Genomic DNA, 19,995 nt, shown 5'->3' with positions numbered 1-19,995 from the left:
GACAAGCTGATCAACAATCTTCTTCCAAGCAACGGAAGGCTGAGGCATACTAGAGGAAGATGAAACCTTCGACTCTCTCTGTCTCTTTGTCACCCGATCTTCAAGTAGCTCAATAAGTGCATCTTTGTCCTTAGACTCAAGCTGCAACTCCTCATGCTTTTGGCTCAAAGCATGGAAACGTTCTTCCCACATATCCTTCTCTTGTTCCATCTTGGCGAGCGCGTCTTCCAACTGCTCTACATCGTGGTTAGGGAGAGTTAATGGCTCAACCACAACCATAGACATAGGTCTTTCACAAGGATAAGGCATCTTCAACTCCAAAACTCTTTTCTTCACCCAAAGAGTGTAAGCTTCCAAAGCTACACAATTGCGTGGGCCAAGCTCAGATCTTTCTTTCCTATGCACATTATGCCAAGCATGCACAATCTTCTGTTTCAAATGGTAGGGATCTTTACCCTATTGATAGAAAAAACCTTCTAATAAAGTGTTATTAGGTTTGTCTCTCAAAAGGAGCCCAAGTTAACGAAGAGCCAAAGCAGGATTGTAGTTAATTCCTCCTTGTGTACCAATGAGAGGCACATTAGAGAATTCACCACAACTATCAATAATCTCCAAACTGCTCAAAGAAGGATCATACCAAACTATATCATCATTAGTGTGAGACAAAAGTCTCTGAGACCACTGTAGACATTGTTTGTTCTCCATAAAAGCAGGTGTCTGAGGCAAGTGTGAAATAAACCACTTATACAGAAGAGGAATGCAACAGACAATCGCTCCACCACCTTTAGAATCCCTTAGATGCAAAGAGAAGTATATATCACCCAACAAAGTAGGCACAGGATTCCCAATCAAGAAAATTCTAATGGTGTTAACATCAACAAAATCGTCAATGTTAGGGAACGAAGCTAATCCATAGATGAGCAACACAAAGATAGCTTCAAAAGCGTCCACACTACCGGCTTGAGCAAAGGCAGTAGCTTCCTTGATGAGGAACTCATAAGTCAACCCAAACAACCCTCCTTTCTTCACCCAATGAGACTCTATCTCAGACTTCTTCAAGTGAATAGCTTCAACAATAAGATGAGATCTGGGAATCTATTCGAATCCACTAAAAGGCACTTTGCTAGAAATAGGTATTCCCAAGAGATGGGCATACTCCTCCAACGTAGGCACAAGCTGATAATCCGGAAAAGTGAAAAAACGGTAGAGAGGGTCATAAAACTGAACCAACACACTCAAGAGTCCTTCAACCACATCAGCAGACAAGATAAACAAAAGCTTCCCATGGCGTTGTTTGAAGTACAAGGGATCTAATACAAAAGATGCTAGCTAACTTAACTCTTTCAAGTCGGGACATCTGAAATCGTACTTCTTAGTGTGCCTTCATCCAGAATCCATGGTCTGAAAATATTTGCAAATAACACCTCAGTTCCTTGATTTTTTTTGGTGTGATGAATGTTATGATGTGCATGAATGCAACAATCACAAATAAGGGATCACACACAAGGAAAATAAACAAAGGTCAAGGGATGAATCAAGTCATTGTCAAGATCAATCATCCATTTTGGTGGATTATAGTTTTCACCTTATCAACACTCAAGTTCCATTGATATTGACAAGACTTAATTGGATCAACCAAGAATCAAGGGTTTGTTGTGAGTCATGAGCATGGAGTCTGGGTAATAACCATCCCAAAGGAGTGAACTAAGGATAAAAACTTGTAGATCATGTTCTAAAAAGTTCCCAGAGTCTTAACTCCATCTATCGGATATTACAGGTTAGGATGACTGACTCATCAACCCATAATATTCTCAAGAGAAACTCGTTTGAGTGTAGTATCGCGTAACAACTGTTATCAAGTCTACACTTGAACAGTCTCCGCACTACGTCCTAAATAGGCCAAGAGGGGTTAAATGTTCTACGGACCTCAGCTTCTCGGACCCCAAATCAGAGATAGTAATGCCTAACCACAAATACTTGTGTGACATTTCTAAATCCAAAAGGGTCTCCACTGAGCAGATGGGTCTCAAGCCAACTTGTTAAGGACTACTCCACACAATTCGAACATGACTATACCATCCTCCTATCTTAATTGCACTCAAGTTCGGGTTAGAACTTATCTCACCACTCAGAGACCACCAAGCACAGCAAGCAGATTATATCACACAAATAAATATACATACATCAGATATATAATTATATACACACAAAAAAGTAGGCTAAACCCACTGGAGACTACTCCCTAGCAGAGTCGCCACTTAATTTCTGTAGCGGTAAATTCATGATCATCAAGCTATGGATAAGCTAGTCATCAAATAAACAAGATTCGCCACCGTGCTTTTATTATTTCCAAGGAAAAAGGGAAAAGTACGAACAAAACCCAAAAGAATAAGAAGTTTTCAAATCAAAACTAATAAAATGTCATAGATTACAGATAAGGGGGTGGGTTAAACAGAGGGAAGGTGTTAGCACCCAAAGTGTCATAGGTACTCCTAGGGAGCCTTTTTCTGTGTGCATATGTTTTTGGGTATAAAAGTTATTGCAAACAAATAGAATGGGGGATGAGAAAAGAATTCATTAATTATATTTTTGTGTTTGACAAGAGCTTCGGACTTGTGCATACGTACCAACATAAAAATGAGGGATCAAAACCTCGTAATTCGTGGTATCAATTTCAAAGTGGATGCATTGCTTTTAACAAAATTTTAAGTTTGAAAGGCACAAAGGCCTAAAAATGGTTTGAATGAGTTAGTTATTTTTGGCTTTTGAAATTTTAAGTCAAGTATAGTTAAGTTTATTTACAAGTTTGATTAAGAAAATGAGTTTGAAAATGCAATGGCATAAGGCCAAAGTTTCTAATTTACAAAAATGGTCAAAATTCAAAAATCAACAAACACAAGCAAAGAATATTTTAAAAGGAGGGAGAGATTTTGAAATTAAAGAAGTGGGGACGAGATGAAGAGACTAATCTTAAGCATAAATTTAAAAGTTAAGAGTTGAAAAGATCTGACCAATGGGTTGCAATCCAATAGACAAGAATGTCATATAGAAACCCAAATTCCCTTGGACTTTTAGAATCAAGCAACAAACAATGCACAAAATATCAACTTGAAGAGAAAGGCATCAAATAAAGATAGCCACATCCAAGCTTAGCAACTCCATGATCTTCTTCAAAATTTCCCATGTAGCAGATGAATTCCATAATACATAAATCACAGGTTCAAAACAACAGCTTCACAATGATCTTGTTGCAGATGAACTCAAATGGATCTTCAATGATGTATCAGATGAAGTTTCAAATTACAAGCACTTGGTTACATGAAAGTTTGCATTGGCCAAGTCCTTTGCAAAGGGAGCCCTTCCTAAATTCTAAGTCCAATTGTCTCAGATCAACCAACAGTCCACACAAGATTTTTTTTGGGGTTTTGTTCTTATTATGTATATTAATGGTCAAAGACCACACAAACAAACACAATATACACAAAGAAAATATATCACAAAAAATATGGTCCAAATGGACAAAGTGAAAATGACATTAACACAAACAATTAGAATGGTATGAATATTTGCAAATGAATAAAGCTCAAAAATTAAATTGCATTAAATGTAAATGACCTAAAATTAAATGTTATTTGTTAATGAGTTAGAAGTTAGTATTGCTTTTGCTTTTGTTTAAGTCATTCTTTGGAGAACACTCAACCCACTTATCACAAGCATGGATCCTTGAACCAAGACATCTTCCAAAGGAAGGAAAAAAGGCCAAGTTTCCACACAATACCATGAAAGAGGGTAGACTTACAATCTTACTAACTAGAATGCTATGCCTTTTGGGTCAAAATTTAGCGCTATGTTAAGCAATCATAATTGGACTTATGTAGAAGTCACAACTATTTGAGGTCGGGAAATAGAATTTTGGTGTTAATGCATGTTAGAGACATTGTATGATGAAATATGCTCATGCAACATACCACACACAAAAAGAATATGCAAAGTGGGGTGGACCTAATCTCATCCATACTTATGTTGATTTTTCAATCAACTAGTCGTAGAATATAGAGATATTATATGTCCATGACATGAATGCATAAAGAAGGGGAATGAGATGAAGAGGGAGGGGAAATGGATCAAACTCAAATTGGATAAAGGAGGGATTTTACCAAGTCAAGATCATTCATTCATTTTGGGAGATGGAATGTACATTCCATCAATTCCCTAAATCCAATGATCTTAACCTAACAAAGTCAAATCAACCTTGACCAAGGCCCCACAACACAAGTTAAATTCACAAAGTCAATTAAAATGGCTCAACACAATTAATTTGGCATTTAAACAATTAAAAATATAAAAAATAATGCATTAAATTAAATATGGTTGGTCAATTTCCTAAAACCTCATCAAAAAACCAAAGAAATGGCCATGAGATTATCATAGGTCAAACAAGGTCAAAGGACCTTGGAGAAGTTTTTTCATAATTTTTGGAAACTTAAAAGTATTTTTAAACAATTAAAAATAATCACAAAATCGATTAAATCACGAAAAATATTAATAATGATCCAAAAAATAATTTTAATTAGGTAAATGAAAGAGGATTTTATTAAATTTTTTTGGTGAAACTCTCATATTTTTCGGATCAATATTAAAATTAGTATGAATTAATGAAAATCAAAGAAATAAAAATAAAAATCAGATAATCAAAAAAACGTGGACCACTTAATCTCTCTCATTAATTGAGATGGCAGATCAAGTGGTGGAGAGTGCGCGTTCCATGATGCGCTTGAGTCAACTGATCACACGCTGGGTAATCACAATCTACACTCATAATTAAAACATTTTAAACTCATCTAATGGCTCTGAACACTTCCAGCGCATCGCCGGAGCCAAAGGCCGGTCATCTTCTTCGATGACCCTGGCCGGACTGGTTCAATCATCACCTCATCATAAATGAAAAAAGAGGACATGATCTTAAAGAAAAAATGGCGTAGATCACGAATATCACCTCAATTTTAACTAACTCCAAATATATAGAGAGATACGTGGAGTTGAATTTTGAGGTGTGTCAACTGAGTTTCTTTGATTTGACCTCAAAGCAACTCAATCTTCTTGCCTACATTGGCAGGACTTCAGACAACCAAGGGTCCAAGAGAATTGATGAGAATTGAGAGAGAAACGAAGAGAAGAAAATCTGGAAAAATACCTTCAATGTTGTGCTGAACTGGATCTCTCTTGCTTCAATTCATGCTTGATCTTGCTTATGGAGCTTGTGGAAGTGGCTTAAGAGTAATACAAAGCTTTGGATCCCGGAGTTTTTGAATCTGCAAATAGTGAGATTCAAACTCAAATTTCAGTTGAAATTTCTCAAGTTTTCCTTTGAACTGAGAGGGTTTGGAAGGTTGGGGGCAAAGCTGGCGCGCAAAGTCCTTTGCACTGAGGCATTGGACCTCTATTTATAGCGATGAGAAGTGTTATTTGCACACTTGAAAAATTCTCCAAAAATGTCAATGCAATGCACATGCTTGCATGGGCGTGTGCAAGCCCATGAAGCAATCCAATTAGGTCCACAATCAACTGAAATGAGGTCTGCATGAAGCTTGGATGGCAAGGCAAAGTTGTTTGAACATTTGAATCATGAATCTTGCCAACTGATATAGGCCTGTTTAAGCCATGCGCAGACCCATCAAACTTTGTCCAAAATGAGTGAATTAGGAGTCTTTGGAAATCTTAGATCAAGAGGGACAACTCTTATTTTGAATACTTTTCCATTTGGAACTTGTATCATGGTGAATTTTGAGGTGGAAGTTTGGAAATTTCAATATGTCAAAATATTTTTCAAGTGTCAAGTCACATATTCAATTATTCCATCTTGCTCAACTTTTCATGTGAGCTCCAAATGAGAAAAGTATATCCAGCAAAGTTGTATCTATTTCAAAAACCATCAAAATGGTCTCCAATTTGACATCTTTTGGATTTATGATGAGTGAGTTATGCATTTTTGAAGTTGAGGAAAATCACTTGTTCAATGGTATTGGTCCAAAATGACCTATAATGTATCCTCATATCACATGCTCATAAAAGTTTATTTAGATCTCACTCCAAACATCAAAGTTGAAGTATAAATCTTAAATTTGATTTTTCAACTTGTAAATATTTCATCTCATAAAAATTGAGCAAGTTATGGCCTTGGGAAGTTGACTTTCAAATTAGGGTTTAGACAAAATGACCTATAATGTTTCAACATAGAAAATGAATTTCCAAGAAAAATTAGCTCTAGACTTAAACATGAAAGTTGTTTAGAATGTAATTTAGAGTAACTTTGCTATTGTAATCATTTTCGTATGATGAAAATTGTAGGAGATAGGGTCTAGGGAGACCCAGTTTTTATTAGATGAATCCATCTGGCCAACCACCATCAACCAACTTGCTAACTTGAAATTCTCTTGACTTTTTAGGCTCATGGTAGATCACATATGCATAAGATGATGAATTTTGAAGTGTCTCTTGAGAAATTTGATCAATTGGTGAAGAATCTTATTGAAGAAGTTAGTCAAGATACCTAAATGAACTAGGGTTTCCAAGGCAAACCAACTCCAAACTCTTGAAGAATGATTGACCAAAATAAGATGTAGAGATCACTGGGACTCATATATGATTCTTAGAGCCATTGTGGATCATTCCTTGGTTGTGCTCTTAGCAATGAGGGTCTTAAACCCTAGATGTGAACTTAATAGATCAAAGGGGATCATGCCCTACCTACAAAAGAGTTAGGCAAATGAAAAGACATATTTTTGGTATTTTAGTTAGTAAAATGATAATATACAAGTATGATATAATCACATGGTGCTTGGTGATCTCTCCTAAAACAAACCCAATGAAAGAGAGGTAAGGAGAATGCCAAGGTATGATCCCAATGCTAATGCATATGATGAGATTGCATGAGGGATCTTAAGGTCAAAATTGGGGTCTTACAATGTTGTATGCTTGTGAAAGACCTATGTCTTTGGTTGTGGACGAGTCATCAAATCTCCCTAACCAAGATGTAGAGGAGTTGGAATACACACTCACCAAGATGAAGCAAAAGAGAGATATGTGGGAAGAGTGGTTCCATTTGAGCCGAAAGCACGAAGAGTTGCAACTTAAGTTGAAAGACAAGGATGTGCTTATTGAGATTCTTGAAGACTGAGTAGTGAAGAGACAAAGAGAGCCATAAGGTATATCTTCCTCTAGTATGCCTCAACCTTCTGGTGCTTGGAAGAAGATTGTTGATCAACCTGTCTTTGAGAAGGCTTAGATGAAGACATCCTTTGATTCTGAGATTCGACGCATCCAAAGGAAGTATGCGCCCACAGCCAGATCATCTGATGTCGTTGCTAAGGTATCCTTAGGATGATAGTTTCCTTTTCTCTTGTATTTGTATTTTTGTTTTTGAAATTGTACTCAGTGTAATCCTTCCAAATTTTATGAATAAAGAGAGATTTTATGGTCGATCAAATTGTTACTATTATTATATATTTGCAAATAGAACTTCATATGTTCCTTGAAATTAAAAATAATAAAAAATATTGCCTTTCATGCATCATTTTCATAGCAGGTTTTTCTTCCGTCAGATGTCTCATAAATTATTCTTCTGTGCTTTAGCCAAGCTGACTCACCGTTATAACACTCGTGCTAATCAACCAATGATCATGGAGCATCTAGGGCAAGAAAATAGAGAGCTGAAGGACGAGATTTCCAGGTTAACAACGCTGATGGAATCTGTCATTGCTGCACATAACCAGTCATCACCAACTCCCACAACTCCTCCCTAAAGGACTGTCATTTCTGAGGTTGCTACCTCAACTGTTCCTGTTGCTTCCAGTCAATCCGGTCCTTCTATGCCTCCTGGATTCCCTTGGGGGATGCCATCCAATTTTATGCTAGAAGGGTATGCGCCCACCTTTGTCTCTCTGGCGGCATCTAGCCCGGTAATGTCAGTGCCACCTTCTGTTATTCATACTCTGCCTCATGTTGAGGACACGATCTACCATTCTGAGCTATCTAAGGGTCCAGACGTGTATGAGAAAATGTAAGAGATAAAAGATCAGTTCCTCGAGCTGCACAAAGAGTTGAAGACTTTAAGAGGAAAAGATTTGTTTGGGAAGAGTGTTGCTGAGCTCTTCCTGGTCCCCAATGTTAAAATCCCGATGAAGTTCATGGTCCCCGACGTTGAAAAGTATAAATGGAATACTTGTCCGTTGATCCATCTTGTGATGTATGCCAGAAAAATGTCTACTCAGTCTGATAATGATCAGTTGATGATTCACTATTTCCAAGACAGTTTGACTGGAGCTGCTTTAAGATGGTATATGGGTTTGGACATTGCAAATGTCCGTACTTTCAACGACTTGGGCGAGGCCTTTGTTAAGTAGAACAAGTACAATGTAGATATGGCACCCGATAGAGACTAGCTGAGGTCTATGTCTCAGAAGGATAAAGATACATTCAAAGAGTATGCCTAGAGATTGAGGGAGTTGGCTTCCCAAATTAGTCCACCTCTTGAGGAGAAAGAAATGACGAAGATATTCTTGAAGACGCTGAGTTCGTTTTACTACGAACATATGATCGCAAGTGCCCCCAATGACTTTACCGAAATGGTAAATATGGGAATGAGGCTAGAAGAAGGAATCCGTGAAGGACGTCTGTTTAAAGAAGAAGCATTGTCTAGCAAGAAATATGGTGGGAGTTTCTCCAAGAGGAAGGAAGGAGAAACTAATTCAGTGTCAGTGGGGAGGCAGATGAGGCCTCATGTCAGAAAAAGTTCTCAACCTCGTCAACATCAACATCAAGTTTCATCAGTAATTCCTGTATTTTCCAACAATTCCAACAATCAACCAATTCCGATTTAGCAACAACAACGTCAACAATAACCGCAATAAATAACCAACAACAACAACAACAATAATCATAACCAACAAAACTTTGAGAGGAAGAAGGTCTCCTTTGACCCTATTCCTATGTGTAGCGGTGTATTCGTCGCTATATGATTTATCGATTAAACCATAAGCAAGAGATACAATGAATTTTCGAGTCGCCACCGCACTTTTATTTATCCAAAGGATTGGCTAAAAAGCGAACAAAAGCCTAAGAAGTTTTACACGTAGAAAACTAATAAAAAGATCAGAGAGTCTGGGTAAGGGGTAAATTACGCAATGGGAAGGTGTTAGGCACCCACTACGTCCTAGGTACTCCTAGGGAGCCCTTTTCACACTTGTTGTATAAAATTGTTATTTGTTATGACATAAGTATTGTGCAAACATGATTGGGATGATGAGAAAAGAATGTGCAAGTTAGTTATTTTTGTGTTCGAACGGATGAACCCGCTGCCTACGTACCTTCCATCAAAGGTAAGGATCAAAACGCCGTAGTTCGGCTAAAAGATTTCCAAAAGTTGGTGGATTCAATTTTAAACACAAGCACTGAGGCTTTTCATTATCAATGGGAGAAAACTCGACCAAGACCAACATCCACCATGCGAGGATAGCTTCGACGTACTAGAGGGGTTAGCCCTGTTTTCAGTACGGAAGTCTTACTGTCAACTCACTAAGGATAGGCAAGATTTACATCAACCACAATGATAATTGAAACCTATGGCTAATGCATGAAAAGATTAACAATGGACAAAGCCAAAACAATTGAATGTGTGAAGTTAATTGATTGTGATTATGAAAGTAGGGTCAAAGTATGATTAAGATTGATTCAAAAGAAGTGTTATGAAATGGAGTTTTGAAAAAAAGGTCAAGGACTTGGGGTCCAGGTTTTTAGTTAGAAAACATGAAGATGTTTGCACAATATCTATGTCAAGTTTGAAATCAAAGTGTGAAAAGGTTTAGGACATAATGAGGATGAAGGATGGAGATGGATTGTAAAACTTCTTAGAAGGTTCACCTCTTGAGATCATATAGGGGATGATTCAAGTGTGTTCTTTGGAATAGCAATGGATAATAACAAACAAACAAGAAAGTCAACAAAAGCGGATATCGGATGCCAATCACTGGGCTTATACCAATCTCCTAAAACAGAACGGGATATCAGATGCCACTCAATGGACTTACACTAATCTCCTCAAAAGAAAACGAAGATGAAATATGGAAATCAACTGCCAATCTATCTGGACTCAGGTTAACTCCACATATGCTCATAGGAAAACCAATGCCACATTACAGGGACTTACAATGGATCCTCACATACAAAAACAGAAGCAAAACATGGATGTCAGATGCCAATCTATCTGGGCTTACTCTAACCTCCACAGTATGGTCCTAGGAATACAAATGCCAACTTGCAGGGACTTACAGTTGCATCCTCACATACAAGAACAGAAGCAACACATGATCATAGGAAAGCAAATGCCAACTTACAGGGACTTACAATTGCATCCTCACATACAATCAAATGCATCAAGCAAAGATAAGATGAGTGGCCAAGGTGATGGTCTTATACTCACTTCCATATCATAGGAGCAATGGCCAATGGATGGTCTTACAATTGTCCTCAATGGGCAAACAACAATGATAATGTCATCAAGACAAATGAGATGATTATGCATTGATGAGCAATAAATGATGATAAATGCATAGAGCATACAAGCAAGCATGTGCATATGAAACAATCAAGCAATCAATGAGAATCAAACAGCACACTCTATAACCATACAAGGAGGCTCATACAAGAGGGTTAGGCATTGAAGCCAACTGGAATAGGGTCAAAAGTTGCTCTTAACCTTGCCATTGAGGGGCTAAGGTGAAGCAGATGAAAGGATATGAGGGGTGTGCCTCATTGCTCTTATCCCTGGTCAGGGAGAGCATCTGAATATCAGAAGGTGTGGGAGTTCAGAAAGTAGGAACTCTCTCCACATTATTGACTCGATAGATCTTGGGCTTTGATCTCAATGCTACAACCATGTAATGGGAGCAAGGAGAAGACTCACCGAATAGTAGGGGATAGGTTGCTTATCCCTTTGATCTACCAATTGCCTTATTTGAAGGACTTTTCCTGCTTGGGACAAATATAAACACACACAAGCATTGCCTCTTAAGGAGGACTTCAGACAGTTTGCCCGGCCAAATAACAGGCCGGGTCTCCAGACTACATGAAGAAAGAGGGATTACCTCAAAGCAAATTGCTAAATAGCAAAGCAAAGCAAGTTCAAAGAACTAAGCAACTAATGGTACCTGAAATAGTCAAACAAATCAGTACACAGTTCAACAGTCAAAGCAAAAGGAAACAGAAGTCAACAGTCAAACAGATAGACAAATGTGCAAAGCACAAGACACAAGGCTTATGAGCCAAGCAACCTACAAAACAAAGAGGTTAGCACATGATAAACAATCAAGCTCAAACAAAATTGGATTGTTCTCTTTGAAGCATTTGTGCTTAACCTGAAACAATGAGCTCAAACATAAGCAACAGGACCACTAGGACAAGCCTAGGGTCAAAATGAGATGAGAAAGTCAAAACAGCAAATGAAAGTCAACCAAAATCAAGTTTAAACAATCAAGAAGCAAACTCAATTGGTCCCACATGCATATCATTCATCATCATGATTTTATAGACAAAAGAAGTCAAAGCATGGCAAATGAGGGCTTATAGAAGTCAACAGCAAGACTTAGCTCAAAACCAAACATAGTCAATTCCAAAAATTATCAAATAATTCAGGGTCAATCACAATCCATAACATAGCATGCATATAAAATTTCAGCTCAATTGGATCATGGGAAGATGGTCAATTAAAATCAGGAAGTCAAAACAATTTCAATCATGCCCAAAGAAGTCAAACATACATGTATCAACTTCAAAAAATCATAACTAAATGAAAACAGATGAGAAATGAATGGGATCAACACCAATGCAAAGCTTAAGATGTCTAGTATGCACATGTAAAATTTCATGATCATCCAATAAAGTATGAGAATTTCACAAAGGAAATGGCAAGGTGTGTCACACAAAGTCAACATTTGACTAGGCAGGGAAGAAAAATCTCAAACAATTAGGAAATGGCATAATTAATTCCAGGAAAATTCACACATCAACTAGACATATAATAGATGGATCATGCAAAATTTCACATTAATTGGAGGTCAGGAAGCATGTCAACAAAAATCATGAAATTGCAAATCAATGGTGTGACACAAATTGTCACACCCTACTTCCAAAATTCATATCTCACAAACCACATATGATAAATTCAATAACTCTACATCAAAACAAACATGAATGAGTGTAGATTAACCACAAAAAATTTCAGGGGCATTGGATACATCATCATCATTTCACAAAAGGTTTTGGCAAAATGTGTAAAATGTGCATACATGTCAAGAAACCTCATACCATTTAAAATCCAGCCAACCAAAAATTCAGCAAAAATCATGATAAAAAAGTAGACATTAAGATGAACACAATGCTGAAATTTTCATGAATTTTGGAATTAAAATGAGTAAATTGTGATTTTTGGAAGATGTTGAATCAAATGGAATAAATATTGAACACATAATAATTTACCACATGATTAATTAAATAGTTAGGGCACGGTGGCATATTGGTAAATAAGTTGCCAGTTAAATGAAACGGTGAGTTTTGGTCTCCTGCGTGTCACATGGTAACAGGGCACGGGCAATGGAACAGTGGAGGTTCAGCAAAACAAGAAGGAACAACAGACCAATCGTGTTTCTGGGTTCAAAATTCAATTAGGGTTTTAGCAGCAATGTTCCATCTTCATCATCAATCGAAATTCAAACAACAATATACAAACAGCATGGCAGTGAAACAGTAATGTTCATGCAGCATCATACAACAACAAACCAAACACATTTCATGCGAATTTTCTGGATTCTTCTTAGGGTTTTAACACAGCAACTTCAACTTGTTCATTCAAAACATCATAAAACGAATTCAAACAAACTTCAAAAACAGCAAGGCACTGAAACATTAACATTCAATGCAACATCAAACCACCATAATCCAAACACATTTCATGTGAATTTTCTGGGCAGAGTCTAAGGTTTCAAAACTGCAGTAATCATCTTCATCATTCAAACATGAGAAAAAAAAACAAATCGCCCAGAATTCGAAATTGACCATGCCAATAGAGTCAGCAAACATCATACAACAAGAATGTAGCATCAAATTTCACTAAATCACTTCAAGCAAGGCAAATCGAGCAAAACAAGTTCATACACCAAACTTACAAACAACATATCTTCCTAAATAGCCAACCATTTGACATGATTCAAAGCTTAAATCAACCAGCTAAGTAAGACCTACATGATGTATAGCAAGATTTGGAAAAATAAAGAGGTCGAAAAACTCACTTGATTTGAAGAACTCAATGGAACAGTGTTGTTTGGATGCTTCCAGCTCAAACAGAGGTCCACAATGCTTTGAAATGATGAATACTTGAAGCTATTTGTCTCAGCAAGGCTTAGAATCCTTCAAATCTCGATTGGCCATTATTGTGCTTTAGAGAAAAACAGGACATGGAATGCTTTACAGTAGAATAATGGAGCTTGGAATGGTCTCCCAATGATGTCCAGGTCATGAAACAACCAAGAGAACTCGTGGTGCTTCGAAGATTTTGGCAGAAAAATGCAAGGTGAGCAAAATGCAAAAATGAGAGAATGAGAATTTCTGTGCGTTTTCAGGCTGCAGCTAGGGTTTAATTGGCAGGAAATGAAGTTATATATGTCTGTTTAAGCTTGGTTAATCATGTGCTAAACTTGGTTAACTCAAATGGAAGGAATTTGCATTTTGCTAATTTGAACCAATGCACATGGAGGGTGTGAGGTCTGGCCGAGTTTGGGCCTTGAGCAAGTCACAAATGATGTTTCTGAACATTTCTAATTGGCCAAAGTGTTTAAAAGATGCTAAATCAAAAAGTCAACTTTTGGTCCACACTTGAATTTTAATGAAGTCAAGCTCAAAAATGCCATTTTGATCCATAGATTTTTGGTACATGAAATTTATATTTTTGTAAAGAGGAGATGAAATGTGGTTTGTAGGAAAAAACCCCACCAAAATTGGCCAAATGGTTCATGAGATATGGCCTTTTGAAGTTCAAGATTTTGTGAAAATGATTTGATCATATCTTGACAACCATACATGGGATTTGGGTGTTCTTGGACTTTTTGAAAATGGGAGAACAAGATCTTCAACTTTCATGTTGGGAAAAAATTCATTTGAAGCTTGTATCATGATGTAAGTTGAGGATCAAGAAGTTTCCATTTTTGGCAGTTGAAATTACAGGTCCACTTTCTATTTTGGGAAATTTTCTGTTTGACCTCAAATTCTTCCATGATGAGGTTTGGCATGATATATGAGGCTTGTATGGACATGAATGAACTCCTTCAAATCAATTCCATCCATCAAATCATTGATTAAATCCACAGTTGACCAAGTTTGACTTTCTGTTGACTTTTCTAGGGTTTTGCATGATTGAACCACTTCTGATGAATTCCAAACCCTAATTCTTTGAGAACTTGATTCCAAATGATGTCCCAAGTTATGTGAACTCTTTATTATTGATCATGGTGCCCAAATTCTGCAAGAATGGCCACCATCCACTGCTTTGACTGACCAATGACTGACTTTGACCTAATTGCTGATGATTGCTTCAACTGCAAGCAACAAGGTTAAGCTGACAAAATTTTGTACTTTTTGGTTAATAAACATATGAAAAGCAATGATATACAAATGCAAAACATGCTTGGTGATCAAGAATCAACTCACAAGGCAACCTACCCACTAGGAGGGGAGCTAGGGCATGCAATGATCCTTGAGGCCATGGTATGATATGATATGGGCCATGAGGGATCTTAGGGCCAAAATTGGGGTCTTACAGATGCCCCTATTTAAGGTCATTCTAGCCGGAGAAGTGAAGTTTAGAAATCTTCATCTCGACGCGGTAGAATGGGCTTAAATAACAGTAATGAGACAAATTTTGGTCCCTAAGAGACCTCATGATGCAAATGTATGCATGCAAAAGACACGAATTCTGTGGGGAATATGATTCACACAGAAGAAAAGACGATCCATCGGAGTAGTACACTCACCAGGAACAGAGATTCTAACAAAATTCTAGTTGGGGATAAACAAAACTGACACAGCGTGAACAAGACATGACTCTGATTAGGGAAAAACAGAAAACAGACTGGAGACCTCACTGGGGAGTGAAGGACTCACACTGGGGAAAAGAATTCCAAAGGAAAATAAATCCCTTGGAGAGACACAAGCTGACTCCTGGGGAGAAGCAACAGGAAAGACTTCACTAAGGAAGCAACAAAGAAATGAGATGTTACCGGTATAAGGGTAACAAAAAAACAGGAAGGAACACCAAGGATACCGGGTTGTAGGTATGTAACAGGTGACCGACCAAAGACGTGAATTGGTGTGTGTTCCAAAACACTCATCACCCTGAAGAAAGCTAGAACAGCAGACTTGTTTAAAGGATGGACAAAAAAAGCGTGAATTGGTGTGTGTTCCAAAACACTCATCATCCAAAACACAAACTGGTTAAAGGATGGATACAAAAACGTGAATTGGTGTGTGTTCCAAAACACTCATCACCCTGAAGAAAGCTAGAACAGCAGACTTGTTTAAAGGATGGCCGAAAAAACGTGAATTGGTGTGTGTTCCAAAACACTCATCACCCTGAAGAAAGCTAGAACAGCAGACTTGTTTATAGGATGGCCGAAAAAACGTGAATTGGTGTGTGTTCCAAAACACTCATCACCCTGAAGAAAGCTAGAACAGCAGACTTGTTTAAAGGATGGCCGAAAAAACGTGAATTGGTGTGTGTTCCAAAACACTCATCACCCTGAAGAAAGCTAGAACAGCAGACTTGTTTATAGGATGGCCGAAAAAACGTGAATTGGTGTGTGTTCCAAAACACTCATCACCCTGAAGAAAGCTAGAACAGCAGACTTGTTTAAAGGATGGACAAAAAAAACGTGAATTGGTGTGTGTTCCAAAACACTCATCATCCAAAACACAAACTGGTTAAAGGATGGATATTCGATTCTACAGAGAATACGAATCTTGCTCAGCTGGGGAAAATCAACAAAGGATTCCAACTAAAGAGCGCATGAGATATATTATTCATAGCCGTCAAAACGTGAATAATAACCTCGCATGGAAAATTATCCTGAACCGGTTACTGGGTTGTTTATAGGATAAAATCCGAAAAGAAAGGCATCGGGATACCAGAATAGGTATACAATGATGGCCAATCAAAAGGGAGCAACAGACATTACCAACAAAAGGATAAATGAAAGGCGATCTGCTGAGGATAATTTGCAAGCATCCGGCAATTATCCACAGGGACTAGCTGGGGATGTATTGGTATACAACCAATGATCCGGGGAACAAATCACTAGCAAACGGTGAAAGGACCCACTGGGGATAAAATTGCTAGCATACGGCAATTATCCACAAAAGACTTGCTAGGGATATAAGTGCTGATCTGAGCAACTTATCCAAGCAAAGGAAAATCAACATCAAAGACTAGATGAAGATAACCACAAAATTAGGGTTTACATCTACCGAATACGGGGTAGAAGACCAACAACTCCGCATGGGGATAGAACAAATCACAAATCCGCACGGGAAACCAAAATAGGGTTTATAACAAACCACAAACTGCTGAGGAGCAGGAAAATAGGATTTACAACTACCGACTGTTAGGTAGAAAACCAACAACTCTGGCTGGAGAATAAAAGGTGTATAACCACAAATTCTGTCAAGAAAGCCAGGAAAAAGTAGGACTTATAGCTACCGGATACGGGTAGAGGCCCAAAAACATTCCGCTGGGGAACAACCCACTGGGAAGCACAAGACATTTGACAAATAGCCAATTCGGGAACAATCCGAAAAGGCAGACTGAATCAAGACACGTCCTAATGAGGATATAACTCAAATAGGAAAATCCATCCCAATATATGTGTTGGGAGGAAACGGAAGAAACCGTCATCCACGAGGGTATATCTCGGTGGGGAACTGCAGAAGGAAAGACAGACGCATTTTCTGTTTATGGGGCTGACTCTATATGGAGAGATTTTAAACACCCAACATCTGCTTGGGGAGATCTGTAAAGAGATCTATATCACCAAAAGCAGGAGACACGACAAACAAAAGATATATGGCAAGAAATGCAACATGAATATCTGAATGTTTTATGAATATGCATGAATATGCGTGATTTATGTTTGATGAATGCTGACAAAACGGACAATTTTAACACAAACAGGTTCAGGAACCAAACGTCCGGTATTATACTTCCAGGGGAAAAACCAGCTGGAAAGCCATTCTGCGGAGATCTACATGCTGTAAAGCAAAGATCTGCAGGTACTGCTGAAGAAGCAGAGGGTCAAAGATATCGGGAAACCACCCAATCAGGATACAGAAAGTCACAACGGGCAGAAGCGGCCACCAAGACGAATCTGTAGGGGAACAAGAGAAAATCCAAGATATCTGCAGGGGATCCCAGTGTCAACTGAGAAACAAAAAGTGCATAAGCACGAACTGCTGTAGAAGCAAATACACACAACTCCGCTGGGGAACAACCCACTGAGGGAGAATGATATCATCCATATAGAATCTGACTGCATAAGCAATTCTACTGGGGAAGACTGTCGGCTACTCTCTTGGGAACAAACCACTGAGGGAGGACAGATCAAACAAGTAGATTCTGCAACAACCACTCCACTTGGGAAGAATATACATAGCAAACTGATCACAACAAGTAGATTCTGCAGTATAAGCCACTCTACTGGGGATCACAAATAGTCAGGAAATCAATCCGTTCTCGGGATGCTAGAGCCATCATCCGACCATACTGGGGATTGACGGAGTATTCAACAGGTGAAACTGCCACAACAAACATCCTGCAGACTGAGCTGAGGAAAAGATGGATGTAATACTGGGATGTCAACCCAAATCAACCACTGAATAGGAAAATAAATCCTGCTCTGCTGAAGAGAAGAACTCTGATGGAGAGATAGCAACAATTCCGCAGACGACTTCGCCGGGGAAAAGGTAAAGTACCGGGTATCAAACCACTGACTTACTGAGTCTTTAAAAAGAAAGCGATCGTGCTGAGGAAACAGACAACTCCGCTGGCAACTGCACTGGGAAGAGTGATAACAACTCTGCTCGCAAATCCGATGGGGATATCAGTAACAGCTATACTCATAACTGTGCTGAGGAGACAAATAAAGTCTGGGGCAAACGACCCACTGGAGAAAGTGACGGGGCACCAAGATGATAAACCATCAACCGCCGAAACTTCTACAAGAAAACACCCATGCTGGGAAAACTGCTGCTGGAGAAAACGAAGTCTTCAACAACACTCTGCTTGCGACCATACTGGGGAACAACCCCAACAACAACTCTGTTCGAGGACCCACCTCAACAAAGATCTGAAGAAAGAAGATACAACCAAACCAGGAATATGAACGAATGTCTTACCTGTTGGGAATCATGCCACCCTCGGGAGAGCACTGAGATATTCTTGAGTATCCTTTCAATCTTGTGAATGTTCACTTTGTTTGAACAAAAATTTTGAAAAATTTGATTTGTTTAAAACAATGACATTTTATCAATTTAAAACATGCAAAACATTTGTTGAATTGAAACAAATAAGAGTGCAAATAATTGGATAAAAAGCTCAAATTGATTTGATAGAATGGTAGCCTGCAAATGGCAAGACTCCATAGATCTGTACAAATTTGAAATCAGTGATATATATTGGAAGAGGGCTACATTGAACATAATGATCCTTTCTCTACCAATTTGAATCTCGATGTATCCGAAGCTTCAGTTGACGACGAATCGAGAATCTTCTGACGAAATGACGACTGGTGAACAGAAAGTCTTGTCAGGATGCAGTTACTTGCCAAATCCCTAATTTTTGCCTAGATTGCCCCAGGGTGAGGTACTCAATCTAGCGGGATGCAAATATTCCTTTTTTCAAGTCTCTAATTTTTGCCTGGATTACCCTTGCGGGTTCTCCACCGAGACGCTCATTTTTGCCTAAGCCGCCCTTTCGGGTTTTCAACTTAGCGAGCTATTCTGTTTTTTCATTTGCATATACTTTTTTTTTAGGCAAAGTATCTCTTAACTGCATCTGAATTCACAGGACGAGTGAAATCCTCCCCATCCATTGTTGTAAGCATCAAAGCACCGCCTGAAAAGGCTCTCTTAACAACATATGGACCCTCGTAGTTTGGAGTCCACTTGCCCCTGGAATCGGGCGCGAAAGACAAAACTTTCTTGAGCACGAGGTCACCTTCTCGGAACACACGAGGCTTGACCTTTTTATCGAATGCTTTCTTCATTCTCTGTTGATATAACTGACCATGGCACATGGCAGTTAAACGCTTCTCTTCGATCAAATTCAACTGGTCATAACGACTCTGAATCCATTCAGCATCAGTCAACTTGGCTTCCATCAAGACTCGCATTGATGGGATCTCCACCTCTACTGGGAGAACGGCTTCCATGCCATAAACAAGAGAGAAAGGGGTTGCCCCTGTTGAAGTGCGTACAGACGTACGATATCCATGCAAAGCAAATGGCAGCATCTCATGCCAATCTTTGTACGTGACAGTCATCTTCTGGATAATCCTCTTGATATTTTGTTAGCAGCTTCAACAGCCCCATTCATCTTAGGTCTGTAGGGAGAGGAATTATGGTGTGCAATCTTGAATTCAGCGCACAACTCATCCATCATCTTGTTGTTCAGATTAGATCCATTATCAGTAATGATCCTCTCTGGCACACCATAACGGCAAATCAGCTGGTTCTTGATAAACTTCACAACCACCTGTCTGGTTACATTCGCGTACGACGCGGCTTCAACCCATTTGGTGAAGTAATCAATTGCTACGAGAATAAACCGATGTCCGTTGGACGCTTTCGGCTCAATCATGCCGATCATGTCGATTCCCCACATAGAGAAAGGCCATGGTGATG

The sequence above is a fragment of the Lathyrus oleraceus genome, chromosome 6 (genome assembly GCF_024323335.1).
Source record: "Lathyrus oleraceus cultivar Zhongwan6 chromosome 6, CAAS_Psat_ZW6_1.0, whole genome shotgun sequence".
Lineage (NCBI taxonomy): Eukaryota > Viridiplantae > Streptophyta > Magnoliopsida > Fabales > Fabaceae > Lathyrus > Lathyrus oleraceus.
The sequence above is the reverse complement of the archived record's forward strand: the minus strand, read 5'-3'. Positions refer to the sequence as shown.